At 39.2% G+C, this 24318-nt stretch overlaps 1 protein-coding gene and 1 long non-coding RNA gene across 13 annotated transcripts in view; one reads left to right on the top strand and one right to left on the bottom strand.

Moving 5' to 3' along the window:
- LOC307016871 (leucine-rich repeat and fibronectin type-III domain-containing protein 2-like) overlaps window positions 1-24318 on the bottom strand; it is a 321008-nt gene that overhangs the window by 267943 nt on the left and 28747 nt on the right. For 2 of the 9 annotated variants that reach the window (XM_079646221.1, XM_079646225.1), the window contains exon 2: window positions 17283-17440. The exons of 3 other annotated variants lie outside the window; for them this stretch is intronic. The gene's annotated coding sequence lies outside the window, so the exon portion shown is untranslated. Of the gene's footprint in view, window positions 1-4675; window positions 4790-7872; window positions 8012-17282; window positions 17441-24318 lie in introns of all 9 variants that reach the window. 4 more of the 9 variants (XM_079646223.1, XM_079646216.1, XM_079646222.1 and 1 more) reach the window with 2 other exon arrangements.
- LOC307016878 lies at window positions 12760-17222 on the top strand. Of its 4 annotated transcripts, none has more exons than XR_013801952.1 (3): window positions 12760-15307; window positions 15847-15970; window positions 16150-17222. It is a non-coding gene; the product is annotated as an uncharacterized lncRNA (long non-coding RNA). The 4 variants fall into 4 exon arrangements; XR_013801953.1 differs by lacking the exon at window positions 12760-15307 and adding an exon at window positions 15316-15663; XR_013801954.1 differs by lacking the exon at window positions 12760-15307 and having other exon boundaries at window positions 15678-15970; window positions 16150-16426; window positions 16581-17222.

The raw sequence follows: 24318 nt of genomic DNA, 5'->3' as shown, positions 1-24318 counted from the left end.
AAAGTATAAAAGTATTAGTATCACAATGTAGTTATATACCAAAAGTATAACTAATTGTTATGCGTAAATGCCCATTTTAACATAATTTATATGAAATGACTGTATAATCATTATTGATGCTTGCATGTGTTTATCACAGCTAGCAAGGATGGAGCTACAGTCGTTTATTTACTTTATATACTGCTGCTGGATATCTTGACCTATGATTAAATGTTAATGTTTTTTGTTTATTCATGTTCGGTTAATCTGAATCTGTAAAACAGCTATAACTGTTAAATAAAAATAGTGGAGTAAAAAGTACAATATTTGCTTCCAAATTAGTGCAGTAGAAGCTAAAGTAGCTAAAAAACCAAAATACTCAGGTAAACTACAGGTACCTCAAAATTGAAAAACACTGAAACACTGCAAAAAACTTGAACTTAAAGGAAATATTGTTATTTAAAAATAACATCTGTTATTATTTATGCTGAAAGCCTCTTTTAATATCTACTAAAAACCAGAGAACCATCAGACAGCTTCTTCTATTGGCTAGCACTCCAACACATTGTACGTGATAGGCTTAGGGACGGGACATTTCTAAGCGGTTGACCAATCACAACAGAGCAATCCAGCTAACCAATCAGAACAGACTGGGCTCTGGTTTCAGACAGAGGGTGAAAAGAGGTGCTGCAGCACAGGCAGTATAAGAAAAATAAAGAGCTTTTTGAACATGAAAGCATGGAGACATGTCCCAGTCACACTACATACTGATATGAAGCTGAAAATGTGCATTATCTTTTATCTTTATTGTAATCAATACTGTTACTTCCATGTTTAATTATTATTTTCCTTATGTAAACTCGTGCCTTTTCTATCCTGTGTTTTGCTGTGACATCTGAATTTCCCTACAGAGATTAATAAAGGTTTATCTTACCTTGTTACTAATCGTTTCTTCAGGCAGGTTTTTTCTCTTTTATTAGCTTTACCTACAAAAGGTAATGCAGTGTAGTTCATTTAGATATCACCAAAAAGTGTGTGTGTAATCCCCGCAATTGTGAAGCAGGAAGAATTAAAAGGCTGTGAAGGGAGGAGGTCGAGTGGAAGTCAATGTGTCACCTAGCTTTATTTTCACACCAAGTAAGTATAGCAAGGCAGTTTAATTTAGGAGGACTAAATAAATCTGATGCGCTGAAACTAAAGGTGTTGACATGTTTTAAGATAATACACAAAAAATGATGAGGAATAACCGTACAAACTCATAGATTCAGGATAGCCTGACAGCACCAACTGTTTTTTTTTCTCTCACTGTTCGAGTCCGACCCTTGTCAATTAACTACAGGGGTCCCTCAGGGCTCTGTTCTTGGTCCCCTCCTCTTCTCTCTGTACACAAACTCGTTAGGATCAGACATTAGCCCGCATGGTTTTTCATACCACTGCTATGCTCCTATTTTTTAAATCCTCTGGAGCAGAGAGAGGAGCTGTGGATTATTGTTATTGATTAATGCATCAGTGTTTCTTAGGGTCAAAAACACTAAACTCACTACTTAAAATGAAAGCGTTTAGTTTATTTAATAAAAGAGCACATGTTCAATGTGAAAAGTGACAGTAGATATAGATTAGTTGCAATTTGGTGCTATATATATATATATAAAAAAGAAAACATTATATATTATACCTGCATGTGCCATCCGACCTCTGCAGCTCATCCAGAATGCAGCGGCTCGTCTGGTCTTCAACCTTCCTAAATGTTCCCACACCACGCCGCTCCTCCGCTCACTTCACTGGCTTCCAGTAACTGCTAGAATCCACTTCAAGGCACTGGTACTAACGTACCATGCTGCGAATGGTTCTGGCCCTTCCTACATCCGGGACATGGTTAAACCGTACACCCCAGCACCTGCACTCCGCTCTGCATCGGCCAAACGGCTCGCTGCACCCGCACTGCGAGGGGGACCCAAGTTTCCATCAGCAAAAACACGTGGGTTTGCTATCCTGGCTCCAAAATGGTGGAATGAGCTCCCCATTGAAAACAGGAAAGCAGAAAGCTTACACATCTTCCGGCGTAGACTGAAAACTCATCTCTTTCGACTCCACTTCAAGCGATAGAATTATTAACAAAGCACTTATATACTAATAAAGGACTGGCTTATCTAAAGCCAGTTGAGTAGCACTTGAAATGTTTGGCTCTATGAAACCTGATGTACTTATATGATTCTGTTTTCTTCAAGTTTGTATCTTCTTGGTCGAATGCACTTATTGTAAGTCGCTTTGGATAAAAGCGTCAGCTAAATGCAATGTAATGTAATGTTCCAGTGGGAATTTGCTCGAGACAGATGTCGTTATGGGCTGTTCATGACTGACACATTTGTGCCTCACTCCATCCTGAACTCTTCCTCCTGGACTCACACTCTGCTCTGCTCTCTGCAACAAAAGAATACTAGCTGTTTCACAAAACATCCATCAGGTACAGAATCATGCTTCCATTAAATGTGGGTTGACCATGTTGGGGTTGCAGGAGACAGAGGGTGTTTCTCAATGTCGAGGAAGGCTGCTCCAGAGCCACTATTTCAAGGATGCTACGTCATCCAGTCCGGCCGAAGGACTGCTCCAATGTCCAGGATGCTTGGAATTCTACCGAGACCGGCGTTCTTCGTTGCGGGACTGCACATGTGTATCCTCCGCGGTCTTAAAATCCCCACAATGTTGTGCGCACGGACCAATTTCCAAATCTTTGGCGGAAATCGCGCTACATTTAAGGCGGGGCCTCGCATATGACGCACACCTGCACACCTGTGCCTATTCCACAATTCTTCGTTTTCCGAGGCTACTAAGGATTATTGCATCGCTTCTGAAGGACCTGACTCGGAGGGACTTGTCCTGCCAAGGAAGCGTCCTCGACATTGAGAAACACCCAGAGAGTCATGTCATCATCTAAATCCCCCCCCCCCTTAGGTGTCTAACTGATCCCTCTTCAAGTAGTTGCTGGGCTACGTCCATTTTAACTTGATCCTTCACCAAAAATGTGTTTTGTTGCGAGAACTGAGCTGTTGATGTTTGCTCTGATATTGAGCTAAAGCATTTCTTGATATTCAATACTGAGGGATGCAACATGTTACATAACAATACCTCATTATGTAATAACTCCACACAATTTGCACTTCATTATGCAATATGAAGTGAACAGCTATTACTGATACAAAAAAAATCCACCAAGCCATTTTTCAGCTATTGTCTGCATATGCTAATTAATTATATTTAATGCAACGTATGTCAGTTGTGCAAATTGCCCAAGATCTGCAAGTAATCATCCTGCAGTTTGTATTTGCAGGGGGCCCGTACTTTGGGGTACTCAACATTTCGGGTTTCACTATTAATTAATTACATTAACAAAGTGTATTTAAGCATGACGAAACAAACTCAGAAAAGCAAGATTCCTGCAAGTACATAGTTCAAACCATTGTAAGGGCTTTTGCATTGGCTTCAAATAGGCCAAACCTAATTTTTCATGATACACAATTCAATTGCCTTCCAGATTCTGAATGCAAGTACAGCAGATAGCTCATACGGAGGAACTAGGGACGAGTTATAAACAAATGTAATTTATTAGATGTTTTGGAAACTGGATGGTCATTGGTTCAAGCCCCCATTTGGACAAATAAAAAACCTACCTAACTTCAGGTAGATGACTGGTAGCTGAGAGGGGTCTGTTCACCTTGAGCAATGTACCAAACCCCCAAACTGTTCCAACTATGGCAGCCCCAGTGCTCTAATACGCTATTAACACTTTTCCAGAAAAATGCATGTGTTTGTGCATGTATTTCAGGACTAGTTGTTTAGGTCCTGTTTGTGCATCTGTGTTTATTTCAACTGTAACTGTATAACAAATAAAACCAAACTTCCCCTGAAATTCCCCTTGGGGATTAATAAAGTATGTTTTCCTCTCCTTCTTTTTCTTTGTTGTCTCCAAATGTATTTCAGGCTCTTGAAGTGATAGTGTGTAAATGTGTGAAACATTAAGGTAGCAGGCAGTGTATATCAGAAATGAGGTTACATACACTTCTACAGGACGCACTGTTCCACACCAGAGACAAATTAGTGAAAGCTTGTAATCAAGCGAGAGGACTGTAGCAATGTATAATGACTTATTCCAACAGTGGCGGTGTGAAAATAGTATGACCACTGGCGTTTCTGCAGCTCAGATTCCCTCGTGTTTAATAATGTTAATAAGACAAACACAGCGGCCGGAAAAACGATCTAATGGGAACACTGGACGTTTTTCCCCTGCAGCGTTCTGCTCAGTTTGGGTTCAAATCAGCAAGCTTCACTTAATTACCAAGCAAATACAATTCATTCATATTCCATTGGAGCAGTATATATGAACATGATTTAAAGTGCATAGCTGCTCCCATTGGTACAAATAAGAATTATGAATATTTTATATAGAGGGGACTGGAAATGCTGAGCGGATTTCCGTGCATGTCATCACTTTTTAAGATTCACAATCGATTGGAAGGCCAATGTTAGCACTTTCACAATGAATGGTCCTCACGGTCTGTGAGTCATTAATAGAACACTGCATGTCTTAAGGTGCACTTAAGTGATTCGTAATCAACATAGGCATAGTTATTCATTTGGTGGTGTATGTTTCTCACTGGGATTACTTCAATGCAGTCAGATGTAATCAGTGAGGACTCACTTATTTGCAGAATACCATGATTTGATATGTTCATCTGCCTGGAACATGCTGGATGTTTTAGTTCCTCTTTTGTTTCACACAGAGCGGGGAAGCTGATAACATGAATCACAGAAACTAAAAAGGGTGAAAGAAAATAACAGGAAATAGGTTCAAAAAGAGGGAATGACTGACAATAAGAAGAGTAAAAAGCTCAACCGTGGAATTCTATTTCTGCGAGAAATACAAAAACATTCCTAACATTCAAGGTTATAATGATGAAAGTTAGGAATGTTGCTATAACAGGTAAAAGGTTATCACATAATACATGCATCATGTGATTTATATAAGATATATGAAAAACTCCTGCATTACTGTAATATTTAATTGTATTCAAATTGCAAGAAAATGTATAGCATATTGCATTTAGGCTGTTTATAAAAAAAATGTAACCAATCAGGAGATGTTTTGTTATGCTGTGTTATTTTAGGGCTTTTTTTTTTAATGCTTCCTCTAGACATCATAATGAAAGAGTTGCAATAGCTGCACAAACGTCCCAACACTCTCTCTTCAGACCTTTGTTGTTTGCTTTAATTCTTTGATATGTGCATTAGAAGGCCTTCTTTTTAGATTATGGGTTTCACACTAAGACTCATGGATAATAGAAGAATACAAAATAAGTAATAGTATGGTGATCAGTTGGAAATGTTTGCTTCTTTTCACATTGCTGAAAATAAAGTACCAGCTCTGTATAGTAAACCTCTGTTACCATTCTCCCAGCAGCGTTCCTACAGAATGGAAGCTCCCGGGGATTCCTATTGATTGCATGTTTTCTGCAAGCTGCACAATATATCTTTGTACAAGCAAGGGTTCAAATGTGTAATACGAGTCGCTGGCAGTGACAAAGACAAAGCAAAGGATCAACGTCTACAACACCAATGTTTTCAGGGAAATCGTTGTGAAAACACTGTACACTGTTCAACAAACAGACGGACACAAGTAGGGACTGGCTGCTAAACATTGAATGTTTTTAGTAGCTGAAGGGCATCTGTGGCAGATTGACTAAGTACCAATAAGAGTGCCCGTGGTTTGAACCCTTGCCCTTGTCTTGTCCTCTGACAATATATTTATTACCGTAGGCATGTCTCCATTATTGAAGTGTAAGTTGCTCTGGATAAATGTGTCATAAACCAGGTTTAACCTTGAAAAAGTAAATTTGTCAATTTACTCCCAGGTGGCTCAATGTACCCCTTGACGCAGATCAAGATACCCCTTAAATGGGGCAAGTTAAGCCACAAGACAACCCAAAACACAGCTACAAATGATTGATGTGTGTGTGTTGGAAATGCAACCAGGCAACTCCTAGCTCACACGTCAATATCACGCCATTGATTTCAACTCTTTGCTTCCATATGATTACATCAAGAGTTTAGGATGTTGTTTCCAGTTACAATCTTGATAATTAGGCTATATTAGCTGCTAGATAACTGATATGTGTATCAATGTTAAGTTTACTCATGGTGTAAATCGCAGGTTCCATCAGAAAATACGATATTTGCTGTTATAATATTTGCTCACTGCTTGTAGCACTTCGGGATTTCAAATCAAATATGAAGTGCTTTATAAATGAAACCCATTATTATTATTAGTATTATTATTATTATAACAGACTGCAAATCTATGATTTTGATTTGGTTCTATTTAAGGTTCTCTTTATGAGACAAAGTCATATGCCTATTCAACACCATCTTCTATCAACTCAGATATGATTTTGCTATTTTATTTCTTGATCTGTAGAAAAGACTTGAGCTGGGACAGAATTGGTGACAAAACAAAGTCGCCTTTACACATCAGTATCCTTGTTTGTTTAAACATGATTGGTGGGAAAAAAAACATTTGGAATAAGGAATTGTAAATAAGAAGCTTTCATTTTCTTGCTCAACAGTAGGGATGGGTATCGTTTGAATTGTATCGATACCGATACTGCTTATCGATACCGGTATTTTTTTATACTCTTATCGATACTTTTCAATAATTTGGTGCTCAGAAATTATAAACATGATTACAAGATGTGAAGATTAAACAACAGTCATTTTATTGTAATTTATTGTAATTTATTATTTAATGTAACTTGTTCAATGTCATACCAAGCAGGTATGAGTGTGTTTGACAGTGTGTCTCTGGAAGCTGGGCGGTAATTAGGGGCAGTTCATAAATCCATGTAAACATGACCATTATTCAGTTAAAATGAGACGCTGCGTGCGCACCTCCTAAACCGGAAGCTCCGATCGGCTAACCATTGTAATCCGTTTATTGCGTTTATTATTTATAATTGTAATAATGGATTATCAGTAATCATTTTAAAGTTACACAGAGACATTGGATTAACCGTTTTTATGACCTTGAACAAAACTTTTGATCACAAAACAGCAAAGGTAAGACATAACTATCATCATGGCTACGTAAAGTGAAGTTGTTTTCTTGCTATTTCCTGGCTGCTAGTTCAGTGAGTTTTGGTTGTACAGTGATGAGACTTACACCAATGGAATCTGTGGATAAAATGACATAGAAAATATCGCTTTTGCCAGTTATGTGCTAAAGTAGCTGTTAGCCCCGTTAGCCCGTTTTGCTAAGTGTTGATTTAGACTCTTGGTGTTGGACTTCTGTTCCGTGTAGGTAAAATGGTTAATATCGTCTGTTAGCTGAGTTTTTCCCGTGAAGTGGGTATCCATCATGAATAGGTTGTTAAATGTTAAGAAGCCTTGAGACGCTGTTTCTAGCAAGATATTGCGTCTGCCCCTATGGTCTGCCCCCGGGAGTCTCACAATAATAAGCAGCACCGTTTGTCCAGCGGCTTAACGGTATACTGATACCATCCAATCGGCTGCCGGTGTTGCCGTTTAAATGGTTACACCGGGGAACTCGTGACGTTCTATAACGGTAGGGGCGTTTCCTCTGAGGAGCCATTGTCGAATAACCAAGAAATACACATTTCGATCGCTTCTTCTGTTGTTTACATTTATCTTTTGGTATATTTGACTATGACAATGAGGTGACTGGGGATGTCTGTTCAAAACATTGCAAACGTGAATAAATCATTTCAAATATGTATTTGTCTCCGACTTTCATTTGTACATCGTTGTTAATGTGATGTGTAGTAGCTTTGATAGCTGTCCATACCTCCAGACAGCCTAAAAGTAAGACACAAGTTGTTTACTCACAGCCCGAATGCAGCATCGAGATCCGTGGCCAGCTGTGATCCTCTCCGATTAACTTGTGACAGGACTTCTGTAGCTATTCTCCAGCGAGCAAGGTTTTTATTAAATACCTCCATCCCTCTCATCACAACAAGACTCTACACTGTGCAGAAAAAAACAACATAAATGAAAATAATCTTAATGGATAGCTTAGAATTAAACAAACAAACTATCTTCCATGGCTGATACTGATGTCACAGACAAGTCCAGCGGGGCAAAAGTTGAATCCATATAATGAAATTGTTATTTTATATGTATGTATATACATATATAAAGTACATCATGCACACCATCATAAATCTTTGATAATTAAAAATACTGGTTGAGAAATGTAGACGTTATGAGATAAGGTTGTAAAACAATATGCAGAGCCTGTCCCATGTAACTTAATCAAGTTGATAACTGGGTATTATATTAATCTATTGTCGTGTTTACATGTGCAAACTGTTTTAGCCCGTCCCCTTTTATTATTTATTTGAAAAATGGGTAAAAGAAAACTGTCTGTGCCTCAATTAAAATCAAAGAATAGTAAGGAGTAAGCCTGATGTTTATCACGCAGTTAACTTCCTTTTGGCCAAATATGAATTTCCTCTCATCAAATATCAAACAACAATGAAATCATTAACTTATTTTCATCCTGTATACATGTATTTAAGCCAGGGCTACACCATTTGCTTATTGCCATACCGCTCCAACTAACTTTTGTCTTATAGTGCATAGATGGTGTATCTATAAAAAGCGCAGCTCCAGAGAAGTTGGCAGAGACTTTTATACACAATCTAGCCGTGCCTACACATATATGTCTGAGGTTATTTTCATATCAACTTAAAGAGGGTAAAAATGTTGGAGGTAAAATGTTGCACTTTAAGATGCATTCTCTCTTTCGTGCTCAGTCAGGGTCCACAGTGTCACCTTGCTGTGTACCTGTGCTTGTGTCACCCCCCCCACTGTCACCAGCTGTACGCAGACTGTACAGACAGGAAGTAATAAAGGAGGAGGAGTACATCCTGGCTCTGTGTGCAGTTTGCACGCCTCTAATGGAAGCCCACTGGGCCATGTATAATGCATGGGGCAGCATTAGTGCTCTGTGTCCTTCTGACATCAGTTTCCCTCCCTTGTCACCCTGAGAGCCGGGAGCCTACACAGATAACAGGACTCACTTTAACCAGGAGGTGAGAAAAATAACAAGCAGACTTACAGTGAGACCAAGTTAGAGTGAAAGAAAGATCACAGTGTTCTTTTACTCGGATCCAAAAAGCTCATCTGATGTTCTGTGGTAGTCATAGAACATTTATTTCAGTACAAAGCTATTGTTTAATATTGTATTTTTAATGTGCTTTTCATAAGTTGAATAAGCAAGTATTCAGTCAAACTTCATTCACAGTCTCTCAGTTTGATGAGTCATTCAGGATCAGCCTTTCATAACATCATATTGCCACAGTCTGACCCCAGCCTGTCCTAAAAAGCAGTATGAATTATTACCATTCAGACTTTGAGTACTCAAGTCGTGGACTAGATTCTCGGGAATGATGGACTCTGAAACGCCTCTATTGGACTCCTTTGTTTACTTCTGGAATATATTGACATCATTATGTGAAACCCGCGCTTCTATTGGCTAGCACTCCAACAGATTGTATGTGATAGGCTAACAGGCGAGACATCTCTAAGCCGTTTGACCAATCACAAAAGACCCGGCCAGCTAACCAATCAAAGCAGACTGGGCACTGGTTTCAGACAGAGGGTGAAAAGAGGTGCTGCAGCACAGGCAGTATGAGAAAGATAAAGAGCTTGTTGAACATTATAGCATGGAGACATGTCACAGTAGAGGTGCTACATACTGATATGAACCTGAAGAAAAAATAATATGTCCTCTTTAAAATATATTACAGAAACAGTGAGTTTCTAACGATCATGTTTTCTTCAAATAAAAAATAAAAAGCATCTGAAAAATGCATCCATAAATCAGCTTATATTTCCTTAGAAAATCTATATAAATAGTTGGGAGCGACCTTACATTTATTCAACTCAGCACAACCCATGTTTAAAAGTTCTGAAGTGTTCTGAAAATAAAAAACAGAAATTCTATCCTAAATTAACCTTTTGAGAAAAGATCATTGGATTTCACTGTATAGCTTTTTACCACCTGCAGCTCCTCTTTCCTGTTCTGATTGACTTATTGCTCTCATGGCGACGGTATCCGTGCAGCAGGCAGCTGTTTTCAGAGAAAAAGCTCTGAAAAGCTCACCCAGCACCAACAAGCAGATAGATGAAGTTAGAGGCACAGCTGGTAATACATGATAGTGCTGCTGTGTAACTGAGTTTACTCACAAGATATTTCAACTGAAATGTATATAATATGTCTGGTTTGTGTTTACAACTTGTTAGAGGCCAAATCTCCATAGACAGTCCACCTCATGTGATTAAAACATGAGCAGTCAGACGATCAGACGGTTATTAACTTGCCCTTTTGTAGCAATGTCACTGTGCCCCAAGAACTCACTGATTAAATTGGAAAGAACAAGGTTTATAAAAGCTTATTGTCCCCTGTCACACAACTATCACACACACTGTACATGTCTGCCATTCATCCTCCTCTGAACAAATGATGCATCTGCAATTGAATCAGTCCAATAAATAAATGACCTTTACTACTGGTGCTCTTTGATATATTGATCGATAGTTAAATTAGAATTAAACAATATGTTTAGTTATACAATAGCTAAAAATGTCACGATAAAATATACAGAATATTTTATAATACACCAATTTACTACAAAAACAGAAACCAGACATATGGTATAAATTCAAACAAGGAAAGTGGATGTTTTTTTATTCAAATGTAATCCTGTAAGTTAGTCAAAATACACTACAGTATGTGCAAATTGTTCAAAGTAATAGAAAGACGTGAGCAATTATAAAGGGTGCAAAGGAAACGTTTTTGACCCATGTGAAATCAAATGGTACGTAATTGATGTACGTTGAAAACGTAACGTTGAATTACAGATGTAGACAGATTTGTCTTTAACAAAACCACCTTCCTAAAGTAGGTGAAAGTGAAACCTAACAAAACTGAAACACTTTCACAACCTTGGATATGTCTCTTCCGTTGTAATGGTTGGTGCAGTTTGCCCCTCCGGAAGCATTAGAGTGGTAATGAGAACAAATGATAATGTCCATTTAATGGCTTGATAGCATTCAAAGCAGTTGGTGACAGTGGGCTGGTGATTCACGTCCATATACTTTAAACTACTCCTTTAAAAGCATTTTTTTAAACATCCTTATATGAGTTTTGAACATAATACTAAGCAACAAAACATCCTTTTGTAAAGTAGAACACAATACCCTCACTCCTGCTGAGTGTTCTATGGGAGTCTGAGGCATCCTGACGTACACTAAATCCGATATTAACCTTTTGATCCTTTATTCACAGAATTAAAGATGGCATGCTGATCCGGAGCCAGTCCAGCAGGCTGGCAGCCAGCCCGAGAGAGACTAATCCCTGGAACCGTCCTCAGTGATATGTCAGCAAAAATGCTCAAATGAGCGTATTACTGTAGATATGCTGCTGGTCGCATAATGTCAGTGTCAAACAGCAGGACTGCCAGACACATCCCGAGGGATGCAAATCTGAAGTAAATAACAATAACTCACTATATTCATCACATGCAGTGAAGACATGTAAGGAAATTGTTTCTCCCTCTGTGATGGCACACATTATTGAGTGAAAGACAATAATGGACTGATTGCTGGGTCATAGGATGGTCAGTAAGGTTAATTAAGACACAGTTTGAAGGGTGAAATGACCTTTTAAACAATGTGTGTGTTCTTTCTACAAAGCACCGATTTCATCACTGAAAAAGCAGAGGCATTGTCAGTTTTATATAACTGTCTCTTTTAGACATTTCACATTATTAGACAATGGTTTAGAATGTCTGCATGCAGGTGTGAACATATCAGCCACATCAGCTGCTGGTAGAGATTTCACCTCACAGTACAGCATTGGAAATGTATACAAGTTGTTTTAGGTTGAATATTATTTTTGATTGAGTTCTGTTTTTTTCCATGAACAAATAGTTACACTTTGAACAGTTTTGATTATTTATTTATTATCTATTTATTTGTGGCTTTCTTTTTTCATTTAAAGATATTATGTTTTCCGATGTAGATAATTTAAAAACATTTTCTTTTGGCATCAGGTATGTTTTCAGATATTTTCTTATACATTTTTTAATGTTTTAATTATCGTTGTTCATTGTTTAAGATCATAATATGAACTTTCAGTGTCATTTTCTTTGACAAAAGATTAAAACGTTTTGCCAGTTTATAGCTTAAAAATATGATCAACCATCTCAACCTGACCCACAAAACTGCTCACTGTACTAAAGGAGCAAAATGATTACGACTGGAATATGAAGGTAGATATGGTGCAAAATGTGAGAGCGTGTAAAACCTGATGTGAGCACTTGCAGAAAAAAGATCTGAGCTTGTGTGCATACATTTACACTTGTATAAAATATCCACGTAACTGTGAACCAAATTTGAAGTCACAGAAGGAAAAAAAAGGTTTTGTAGCTTGTAGAAAAAAATGAACTTAGTGATGAAATGTTCACTTGCAGAAAAATGTATATTTTTAATATATATTTTCCATTAACTGCAACTTGGTTATTACAACCTCTCAAATCAGTCATCACAACTTCACGAATCTGCTCTGTGGCAGTATAAATCGACGAATCTGCGGCCTTGACTTTTGCTACACTTCTTGCGATGAATGTGTCGCTAAAGTAATTTTTACCTGTAGATGTGGGGGGAGGGAGGGGGGTTGGAGCGAGGCGCAAGCTCGGGTCAGTCACACACAAGTGACTACATGTTGTTGCCCCTTTCACACCAACGCAGCTCCCGTTCTAGCTCCGTGCTTTACTCACAACAACAACAATGGGGGATAAAATAACGACTTCTCCAACCTTATACTTTTCTCCAGAGTGCCGTGGTTCATTGTTTATTAATGTGTTACAGCGGCATTTACCGACCGCTGCAGTGCTGCTCGTCCACTGAAGTTTATTCTCCCGTTAACTCACAGCAGCGGCCGCTGTAAAGTCTTCACTGGCTGACTGTCACACAAGCAGTTGATAAATATCCCCAATTCCCCATAAGTGAATGTGTATCAGTCTGAATTGACGCTGTTTGGCATCACAACCCTGTTATGAAAGTGTCTCTGGTATAAAATGGGTGATGTTAGCATAGCAACCGAAGCTAAACCGACTATATTGACTAGGCTACTTGTAGCTTTTTGCTATAACTTGTGGCATAAGCCGTTTTCTACAGGCACATTTTATCGGCGTATTTTTCATTAAGATTCTACTTGTGATAGTCGGACATGACAACCTGTGCAGCCCATGTATTGATTCCATCCGATAGCTGCTATAATACAAAAAAAAACGTCTGCCCCCTCCACAATGATCAATAACAGCGAACGGATGGTCAAATAAACAGAATCACACGAAGCCTGGTTACTGGTTAGTGTTGCCTGACTTTATAAAGTGTTTTTTTTTAACAGTGTGTGGTTGCGTTCTAGTCACTTTGCTCAGCACTACTGCTTGTTTCAACTTGTATATGCCGTAGGCCAGGGGTTCTCAAACCTTTTGTTTATTATCAAGGATTTTCTCGGACCACCTCATATGCAAACCGTAAAAATAAGTACATATATAAACTTAGTGTTAAAACGGCGATATTTTTTTATAGTTAATTATAGACAATCAAAAGAAAATTGAAGCCTATCTGATACTTTTGTGACCGGTGTCTGTCTGCGTTGTGTATGTTTCTCAAAGAGGACGGCGGACGGTATTTTAATTAGGTCATCCCAAACAATGCCACAAGTGCGCACGCGCGCAGACAGGTCTACAAAAAACTACCGCTATGCTTAGTCCTACTTTAGTTACTGTACTGCAAAAAGCAGACGGTGCTGCGCTCAACACACACAGACTCAAAACCATGGACACACAGGCATATAAGTAACATAAACAATGTATAGGCCTAAGTTGCATAAAGGCTTGAGCAACAGTATTGCAACCAAGCAGAAAGCGCTGCTTCTCTCTCTCTCTCTCTATCTCCACTTTCAAAATCTATTTAAATCTAAAAAATTCCCAAAGTTGTCCTGAAATTCACTTATTAAATAAACGAAACGAAAAATATAGCCTACTCAGGGGTGGATCTAGAAAAATATTCATGGGGTGGCAAGAGGGTGGCAGGAGATTTTGAGGGGTGGCATCCCCTGGCAGAAGTATATGCGGATTTAATCGCAGTCATATCAATCAATGTTAACTTGGAAAGCCAAAATATTGACATTTTAACTCAATAACATTAGGTGACATTATTGTGTCACATCAGTAAAGCCTTAAATAGGAATATATAAGATGGCAGACATAGGCCTAATTAAATGCATTTTAACTGAACAAAAACTGAATTAGTTTTTTTCACTCTTGGACCAGGGGTACCAAATCTATGCAGACTGCTGCAATAAGTACATTAATTAACTGTCTATATGATAATATTAACAATCATATTATTCCTATCAGCTGTCAATCACTGTTATGATGCAGCGATTACTATCTGCTCAGCAAAACGCCTCACAAACTAATCAAGATCCAAAGCTTTAGTGCGTTTTGATTCAATGCTGACTACAGCCAAACTTGACAGTTTCTTCTCTGTCATTGTAGACTTCAAATACCTCGTTCCTTCCGTGTACAGTATTGGGTCCGGATGCTTCTCGTTTTGCGCCGTCTAGTTCAAATCAGCACCGTATAGACTGAGAGTTACGTCATCTCCGTTCACTCCAATGGACCACTTTTTTACAGCAATGGCGGATCGTGGAGCGTCTCAATCGTTCCCCGGAAGTTAGCGCCAAGGCTAGCAGAGCTATAGAGTTGCAACATAATAGACCGTTCGTGACGGACTTTTGAAAGGTAAGAAGAAGCTTAAAGATTTATATTGCGGATATTATCAGTACATCTGATTCAAATTAACATGTGTATTAAAGGATGTCAGTGGATTATCCCTAAATTTGTAGATTTAGGGAACGTTTACAGATAACAGATAAAGCTAGGATACCGGATCAAGTTAGCAACACACGTTGAACAGCCTTTTAATTGTAAATTCCGTTCTCTTAATGTCATTTCGTCCAACGTTGTTGAATTAAGAAGAGGGGCTTCTAAAAGGGATTGTATGCGGGGGTGGAGGGAGTTAAATATTAGATAAATATAACTTTGGTGCGTGTAAGAGTGAGTGTTTTTAGCAGAGCCATATTGTGTCCTTGTGATTATGTTGATTATTACCTGTCTGTATAATGTGTGATTTTGGATTGATGGCAAAGGGAGAGGGACTTAAGTGAGAGTGAAAACACAAGGTAAGTTTAATACTACTGTTTTATATAAGTAAGCATACTAAACATGTATTCTATCACTGTATTATATAAGTAATCTTGTTAGTAACCTACTGTATGGCAGGTGGAGGGGGAGTGATGTTACAGGTGGAGGAGCAAAACTGCAAGACTGCAAACTCACAAGACAGAAAAATCAAAGTTTGTTCTCCAGAGAAGAGGTTGATTTCACTTCATTTATTTCATATTTTCTAAAGATGTGGAAATGGCAACACAAAAAAACTTGAGAGCTGCAACCAAGACAACTGTAACAACATGAGTAGAGAGCCACCAAGGTTTTTCAAGTCCCTCTCTTACTCCATTTTGCCAACCCAAACTTCCAGGTACATGACGGGACACCTTGCTTCTTTTTTGTTGTTTGCGCTCCTCTGGCTGGGTGCTGGCAGGTGGAGGGCAGTGATGTTGGCAGGTGGAGGGGCAGTGATGTTACGGGTGGAGGGGAGGGGTATTGATGTTAGCTGTTACACACCAGGCTCAAACTTAACACATTGCATCCTTCTTTGCAGTGTCCTTATTCCTGGAAGGGGAATCTGCAATTCCTGCAGAGTTTTGTAACCCGTTGGTCCGCACGCAAAGCAAATTTTTAAAGCCTTCTTAATTGTCTCATTGCTCCATTTCATCCCCTTTGTGGTGAGTCTGCCTAATGCCTTAGGTTGGTCTTTTTAAAACGTGTTCTTATATTTGTTGTCCCTAATTTTCATTCTTTTCTTGAGAGCTGCATTTTCCTTCCTGATTTTTCTTAGTGCAGACTTTGCTTTTTTGGTGATTCCTTCTTGGCTCTTTAATTTTCTCGTTAATTTTTTTAATAGATCTGTTTGACTGGCTGCTGGTTCCCTCGTATGCTGACTGGCTGCTGGTTCCCTCGTATGCTGACTGGCTGCTGGTTCCCTCGTATGCTGACTGGCTGCTGGTTCCCTCGTATGCTGACTGGCTGCTGGTTTCCTCGTATGCTGACTGGCTGCTGGGTGAGTGGGTGGTGTCCACCCTCCCTGTCTCTCCTCACTAGCCATGTCCTCTCTTTCTTCACCCTCACTTTCCTTTCTCTCAGTCTCCTCATCCCTTCTTCCCTCAATCTTTGAGACTAATGTAAGTAGAAGACATGGCACTGTAGATTTTCGAACATTTAAAAATATACCACTTAAAAATAAGAAATATGACTTTTGTTACTAAGAGTTCATACTTATTATACCTGTGTCACCTTTCACACTATAGCTGTGATCATGAGCTATTGGCTTTGTAGATACAGGTCCCGGGGTGAATCGTGGTGCAGGGGCCCTTCTCTTTTTGACCACAGGGCGATGCACGAAGATGGTGGGTATAGCCTCTGCTCTCAGCCTAGTCTTGCCCTTTTTTGTCTTGACAAACTGGTCTGCATCAAAATGTGCCTGCGGAGTGACTTGAGGTTACTTCACACACAGAACAACTCAGTTTTGTCTGCCCACATACATATTCCATAGTGGTTGAATACACAGTATTAGGAAACACTTTATACTTACTGGACATGTTATACTCATTACATACTGTATTTCAAATATGACCAAGAATGTGAGACAACTTTATAGAAATTCATATCACATCTGTTACTGATGCCATCTGTCATACTTTGTTAAACTCACAAATAATAAAGTTCCATAACTTCAGTTGGGAACAAAGACCACACCTTATCTCCCCAAGGCAATTTCCCATCCAATAGGTGTGCTATATAGGTGTGTATAACCCTTTCTCCTGTCTGTTACTCCCTCTTTCAGCACAAGAACCAGAGGGGGATTCAATGGAGCCTGAATACCTGCATTGAGACCCTCACCCTGCACCCTGAGTCTCAACTCTCAGTATTTTTCAAGCCTTTCCCTGTTTTTTTGTATTAAACAAAACATTAAGCTTTCCCAATGGTGTGGTTTTCGTTTTGTGAAAAAGTGCAAATGCAGTGTTTGTATATAATTACCTCACATATTTTTTTGCTGTTGGTCGTGAAATTGCTCCTGCTGACTTGAGCCATCCATTTTTTCCTCCGCTCTGTGTCAGTGGGGAAGCCGTACATTCGTACTCCTTTCTCGGAGCGATTTGAGCATCCCCAGGCAGAACAGCAAACCATGGTGGCGACTAGGAGGCAGCACAGCAAACCAGGACAACACAGAGGAAAAGGCACAGACAAACTGCATGATATGCTATTCAATGTTTATTGAATTCCATGTATTTGCAATGGATGTTCCTAAAACAACACATTTAACATCATCATCATGCTGCTGCTGCTGCTGCTGCTGCTAGTCCTTTGATAGTCACCTGTCGGTCTCCTGTCCTTTCTGAAAGCCATAAAGATGACATTAGTCATTTAGATAACTTGTGTCCTCAATTACCATGGGATTACTGAAACTACCATGATTTTAAGAAAATGGTAGAAATTAATCTAATCTGAATTTTGAAGCATTCCTTTAGATCCCCTCCCTCTAAATATATCAATAAACATTAGAAAGTGATGCTCCTGACTACCATACAAGTTTAAGAAGATAATATTGGTTTTAAAGAATTCCAAGCTATAAACAGCAACAGGCAACCAAGGCACTGTTAGCCTAACATGTAAACTAGTTGTTCACACTAATCCTAATATTATCACTTAATATTAGCAAATTCTATTTTATTTTTTAAAACATATTGATATAAATACATACACATATCGATTTGTTGTATAAATATTGCAAATCAAAACCTTTATTCACTAATAATTACCAAAAAATCGTAGTTCTATCTCCTGTTTTCAATGCATTCACATTGCCCGCCATGAACTTCCGGGGAACGATCCTCGTCTGCATGAACCACGTGACGATAACCGTTTTTGGACTTCCGCTGTCGTAACTCTTCTATCTATACGGCGTTGGTTCAAATGAAATCGCCTCCAATCATATTTCCACGCTCGCGCCAGGGCCGGGGGAGGGGTTACAAGGCTCGTGTCTTGTGGTGCATTCACTTGCACTCGGACATTCGAGATTATCTCTCATAAATGTCCGATGAGCCAAACGACCACTACCCCAGTGCCTGATATCATTAGAAAGCTAGGAATCTCCTCTTTCCAACATACAACTCAAAATGTGTCTTCGGGTCAATGCGACTGATTTCGATAGAGAAAGTCACATATGAGGTGATCCCCGAAAATCCTTGATAGTAAAATGTGGATTTTATTTAGCTTTTTTCCACGGACCACCTGCAGTACCCTGGCGGACCACCAGTCCAAAACTACAGTTTGAGAACCGCTGCCGTAGGCTACTCTCCATCAGTGGCGAGCCGTCAGGGCCCTCTAGGCCCTCTGTGAGGGCCTAAGATATTCTACAAAATAATATTTAAAAACATTAAAAAAATATATATTTATACAACTTCCTGTCAACAGCGTTAACTCACCTTCAGAATAAAAGCATGCCAAATTACACTTAAGACATAAAACTGCAACGAAAGTAACAAACACAATGCAATATCCTTTTCAATTTCAAAGAACACAAATAGGGTTATTTACAGGTGTTGTTTTGTGTGGTAGAGGGTCGCTTTCATTAATGCGTTTTGCACCCCGGGCCGTTGTTTTGATATTCCGCTGAAGTATACGCTGTGACATAATAACTTGAGGGAAGGGGTGGGGGTCAGAGGGCCTAGGTATAAAAGTCACGGCTCGCCACTGCTCTCCATAAACTGTTAGTTCAGGTTAATCCTGCCCCCATCCGACATAAGAGTGACATATGCGGTTCTTGCCTAGACTGACACTTTTTTCGAGCTTGGCAAGAACCGGTTTTCGGGGAAAAGAGATCTCCGCTGCGGTGTGAACAGGAAAAGCTGGTGCTTATCAGGCACAAGTTCCAAACCGGCCCTGGAACCGCGTTGGTGTGAAAGGGACAACATGCGGGGCCCCGCAGTCATCCGGTTCGGCCTGACATGGTGACTGACTCGAACTTGCGCCTCCTTGTTCTGATAGCCCCGCCCCTTCGCTCCAACCCCCCTCCCTCTCCCCACATCTACAGGTAAAAATTACTTTAGCGACACATTCATCGCAAGAACTGTAGCAAAACTCAAGGCCGCAGATTCGTTGATTTATACTGCCACAGAGCAGATTCGTGAAGTTGTAATGACTGATTTGAGAGGTCGTATTAACCAAGTTGCAGTTGTAATGGAAAATATATTAAAAAATATATATGTTTTTGCAAGTGAACATTTCATCATAAGTTCATTTTTTTTCTACAAGCTACAACACTTTTTTTTTTCTGTGACTTCAACTTTGGTTCACAGATATGTGGATATTTTATACAAGTGTAAATGTATGCACACAAGCTCAGATATTTTTTTCTGCAAGTCCTCACATCCGGTTTCTCGCATTTTGCACCATATCTACCTTCATACTGGAGGACCGGGAGAAGAACAGAGACACGGACTGAGCAGCTGTACTCACCCACTGTGTGTGTGTGTGTGTGTGTGTGTGTGTGTGTGTGTGTGTGTGTGTGTGTGTGTGTGTGTGTGTGTGTGTGTGTGTGTGTGTGTGTGTGTGTGTGTGTGTGTGTGTGTGTGTCTGGGGACAGTTTAAGTGACCACAATGGTGATGCAACATTGCAAGATGCAGTCACGATTCGACACAGGTTGATGAGTGCAAATCAAAATTAAAGCTTGAAGATCGTATTAGCGCTACCGGAGAGGGCTAAGGGTCCGGTCCATTGGCTAACTGTATTAGGTTAGTTGCAAGCAATAAGATGAGGTTGAACCTAATATTTTGCATTCAAACTTAATATTAATTAGCCGCTTTCACACCAATTAGTTCCCGTTACTTAGTTCCCGCTACTTAGTTCCCGTTACTTAGTTCCCGTTACTTAGTTCTCGGTACTTAGTGCCCAGTACTTAGTTCCCAGTACTTAGTTCCCCCGAACTCTTTAGTTCTGGGATCTAAAGAGTAGATTTCATACACACCGGAATAAGTCCCTGAGGGAGGATTACGCAAATTAAACCGCTGATGTCACTTCTTCTTCTTCTGCTTTGGGTTTACTGGCAGGCCGCAAACAACTTCACAGCGTATATACTGCCACCCGAAGTACCGGGTAAATCGGCAGAAGCGCCGACACCTCCTCATCACTCCACCGCTCCCACGTTTTATTTTGTGTTGCCATAAGTTAGTCTCTCTCCGTTGGTGCGTGGGGCTAATGCTAATAATGCTAAGGCGAGCAAATAAAATGGCGGCTTCACAAAACTTTTCAGAGTTTTACGGGGCGTGGTTTGCAATTCGCCCAGCCAATCAGAAATTGTTAGTGTGGCCGACACACCCACGAACCATTTTCTCCCCAGGAAAGTCCCTGCTCTCTATTTTGGGGTGAAAAGGTTCTTGCACCATAAACACTGTGGTATAAGTGAGTGTATTGAGTCATGATTCCACAGCAACTCTGTGTTCAGTGAGTAACATTACCAATAGGTTGTTTGTTTTGGATTACATTGCAATAAAAATTTCCCTTTCAGAAAGATAAAAACGTACCTCATAACAGTATTAGTTAAGTTGAAAGCAATACTATCAAGTTTAGAACAACTATTAGGTTCAACTTAATATTATTGCTTTCAACTAACCTAATACGGTTATGTGAAATGTGTGGACATAATACGTTTAATTAAAGTCCACATTTCAGTGTTTTCAATGCATGGTAAAATATGTACCAACAAATCATGAAATTCATCAACAAAACATGTTTCACCAAGCTTTCTAGAACAACCTAGAGGAGTGCTTTCTGATCTTTAGTCCAGCAGTTTGTCTGCTCCTTCCAAAACTGCTACCAATCACCAATACAAAAATGAATGTTACATGATAAAACCATGTTTAAGGTCAGGTTAGCTTTACACGCGAAAAGAAACATTATTTGACTGGGTTTTTAAATTATATTTGCCACAATATTCCAAACCATGCAGACCTTTATTTTAGGGCAACATGGGTATTGGAGGTAACAAAGGCAATATACAAACTAGAATAATAGGACTATTGCAAAAAAAAAAAAAGAGGGACATCTTTTTAAAATGAGTAGTTTGGGGATTATGCTATATAGCGCTATTTAACGCAACTTGTGCTAATTTTGCAAGTTGCCCAAATCATTTAAGCAAGCATCTGACCGTTTCTAAATGCTGGGGACCAATACCATTCGTTTTTTATTTAAAATGTTGAGTTACCCAACATTTCTGGGTTAAGTACACAACAATGTATTCTGATAAAAAATGACTACTTGTTGTCATCACAGATAAATGGTTATGGTTAGGCAAGTGTCGTCACAGCTGTGTTAGAGTCTGATGATTTATTGAACTATCCATCCAGCCAAACCTGCCTCAGGGAACTCTGTCGCGATACAACAACTTCCCCTGACTCCCTCTTTTGTCAATTGAAGATGTATACTGTATAAGAGCCCTTGCTGGAAAAGTGTTTCTGTTCAGCTCTAAATGGTCCTTGTGGTGAGGTTACATGCACTCTTAACAGAAGGTGTAGATTTAGAGTTTGGAGAAGCGAATGCTTGCAGCAGAATGACAGAGCAGTCTAAATGTGCTCTCCAGGCAGTTTCTTCTCATTGTCATCACTCATGTCCATCTATGCTTTGGGCACATTTGTCACGCTACAGTCTTTAAAGGTCCCATGTCATGCTTTTCCGGTTATTTCCCGTCCCCTTGTGTGTTATTGTTGTAGCTTTGTATGCATGTAAACGGTCTGCAGAGTACAAACCCTCAAAGTACACCCTGTAGGGAGTAAAACTCTAACACAGAAAAGACCTGCTGCCACAGAAAGAGCTGCCCTCCTTGCCCGGGCAGCAGGATTAAAAGAAAAGCATGCACTTGAAATGGAAAAGGCTCAACTGCAAGCTAGATTCGAACGGATGGAAATGGAAGTGAGCCTAGCTGAATCTGATGCAAAAATGAAAGTCCTGGACCATTTTGAGACTGGTTCACAAAATTCCACACAAGCAAAATATGATGGCATGAATGACTATTTAAAAAGCTACAGAGTAAAATCAGATATGTCAATGGATGCAGAGCCTTCTCTAATTACCTTTGCTGAGTTTGGAGCCATTCCCGAAACACCACTTCAAAGGCTTCTATACCAACAACCAAGACCACCAGAACATATTGATAATACAAACCAAAGCTCTCAACACACAGCTAGAGATGCAGGAATTAGAGGGACAAATAATAATGACAATTTCCTGACTGTGATGCAGAGACAAAATGGCATTGTTAATTTACTTGTACTTCAACACAAACAAGCATCACTGCCCAGCAGGGAAATCCCAGTTTTTGATGGCTTTTTATTAGATCAAGGAGGAGTTCCGACCACATAACAACTCTTTCACTGGAAGAGACTTTGATGCTGAAGCTGGATGGGTACACACCACATCGCTCCAGCTGATGCGTGCCAAAGGAGGAGATGCTGGCTCTAGGATGTGCCCTCCCCTGAGCACAATTTATGAGGTACATTTATTTAAATGTTTCATTCAAGAATATGAAAATGCAGAAATAAGTCTTTTCACTAAAATGCATTTCCTCACAGGCCCAGAGTATTGGAAAAAAGGGATGCAGTGGCCAGGTGCCTGATTGAATACCTTGCAGAACACCAAGAAGACCTTTTTCAAGACAGCCAGGTGTATGTCATTAAAGACTGATCAATTCAAGATTTTGACTTAGTTACTTCGGAGGTTGCTCTGATACCATTGTTTAATGTACTGTGATTAACCACTAAAATATAATATGCAATTTACTGCTGTAAATCTGTAAACATCTTATTGCTTTTATAAATGGTTTAGCATCCACAGGAAAAATATTTAGGGATAATTTACTGATGTGCTTAGCTACTTAAAATATAAAACTAACAACAAAAACCTTCTTTTCGTGTTAAATGGAAATAAGATAATTAAAATCATGCACTGAAAAGTTATGTATATTGGAAAGTGTCAATTTAATTTAATTGATTAGATCGTCTGGTAATTTGAATGGGCCTGAACATTTTTTTTTATAAGTTAGAATTCTTCTTTGTTTTTAATCGGTGCCACTCATTTTTTCAAATAATAAAAAAAAAGTCAAAACCTGGTTTTATTGATTAGGCTTGATGCTAGACCACAAAGCCTACAGTATATTGTATAATAGCTTCTTGTTAATATGCCTAATTTAAAGTGAATATGCTTTTATTTCTTTCTTTTCAACACGGAGGACGAGCATGACAACGTCATGGACCAAACTATGAAGGTGCTTGTGATCCATGATGCCAGGGACAGGGGACCAGCATATGTGTCCATTGTCATAGAGGGAGACAGAGTTTTGAATTTGTGCGGAAACCAAACAAAGGCATGCAAATTGTTGATGGGATTCATCTACGCCCTGAACCTGGAATACCCCAACAAGCTCAAATACACATTTGAGGTATTCTAAAAACTGTTTTTGGAACTTGATGGAACTAAGCTGCTCAAACAGATCCAGAGCCTCAAATAAACAATTTGTTCTGAAGTGAAAGTTGACTTGTTTTAGTGACACAAACACAAAATAATGTGATGTGGAATGTAATGGATGTGGGGAAACCTTTTTCTGTTAAAAGTGGACTGTTTACTGGCACTTAAAGGTTTTAATAGTTGAGTAAATTGCACAAAATGTTTACAATTTCCATGCACTTTACTGTTAAAACAATGTGATTGTATGACTATTTTGAAGATTCTGCTCAAAGTGTTAAAAATTGAAATGCACTTAACTGTTTAAATAATCTCAATGTATGACCATATTGCACTCAATACCCCTTTAATGGGTCCTGTCTACCATTTGAAAATGTATGGTATTTTGATGAAAGCCTGAGAGGTACTGTGCCATAAATCCTTCACTATGAATTGAAGTCCACCACTAATATTATGTTAGTGTGATACAAGCTATACTGTAGCGCACTCAAATGATCCAATAGTGCTTAGTAATGAACAACAGTCTACATTCATCTTCACATCCCCTGTTCCAATGAT

This window comes from Notothenia rossii, assembly GCF_949606895.1.
Source record: "Notothenia rossii genome assembly, chromosome: 8".
Taxonomy (NCBI): domain Eukaryota; kingdom Metazoa; phylum Chordata; class Actinopteri; order Perciformes; family Nototheniidae; genus Notothenia; species Notothenia rossii.
Note: the sequence above shows the minus strand (reverse complement) of the source record. Positions and strands in the feature narration are given on the sequence as shown.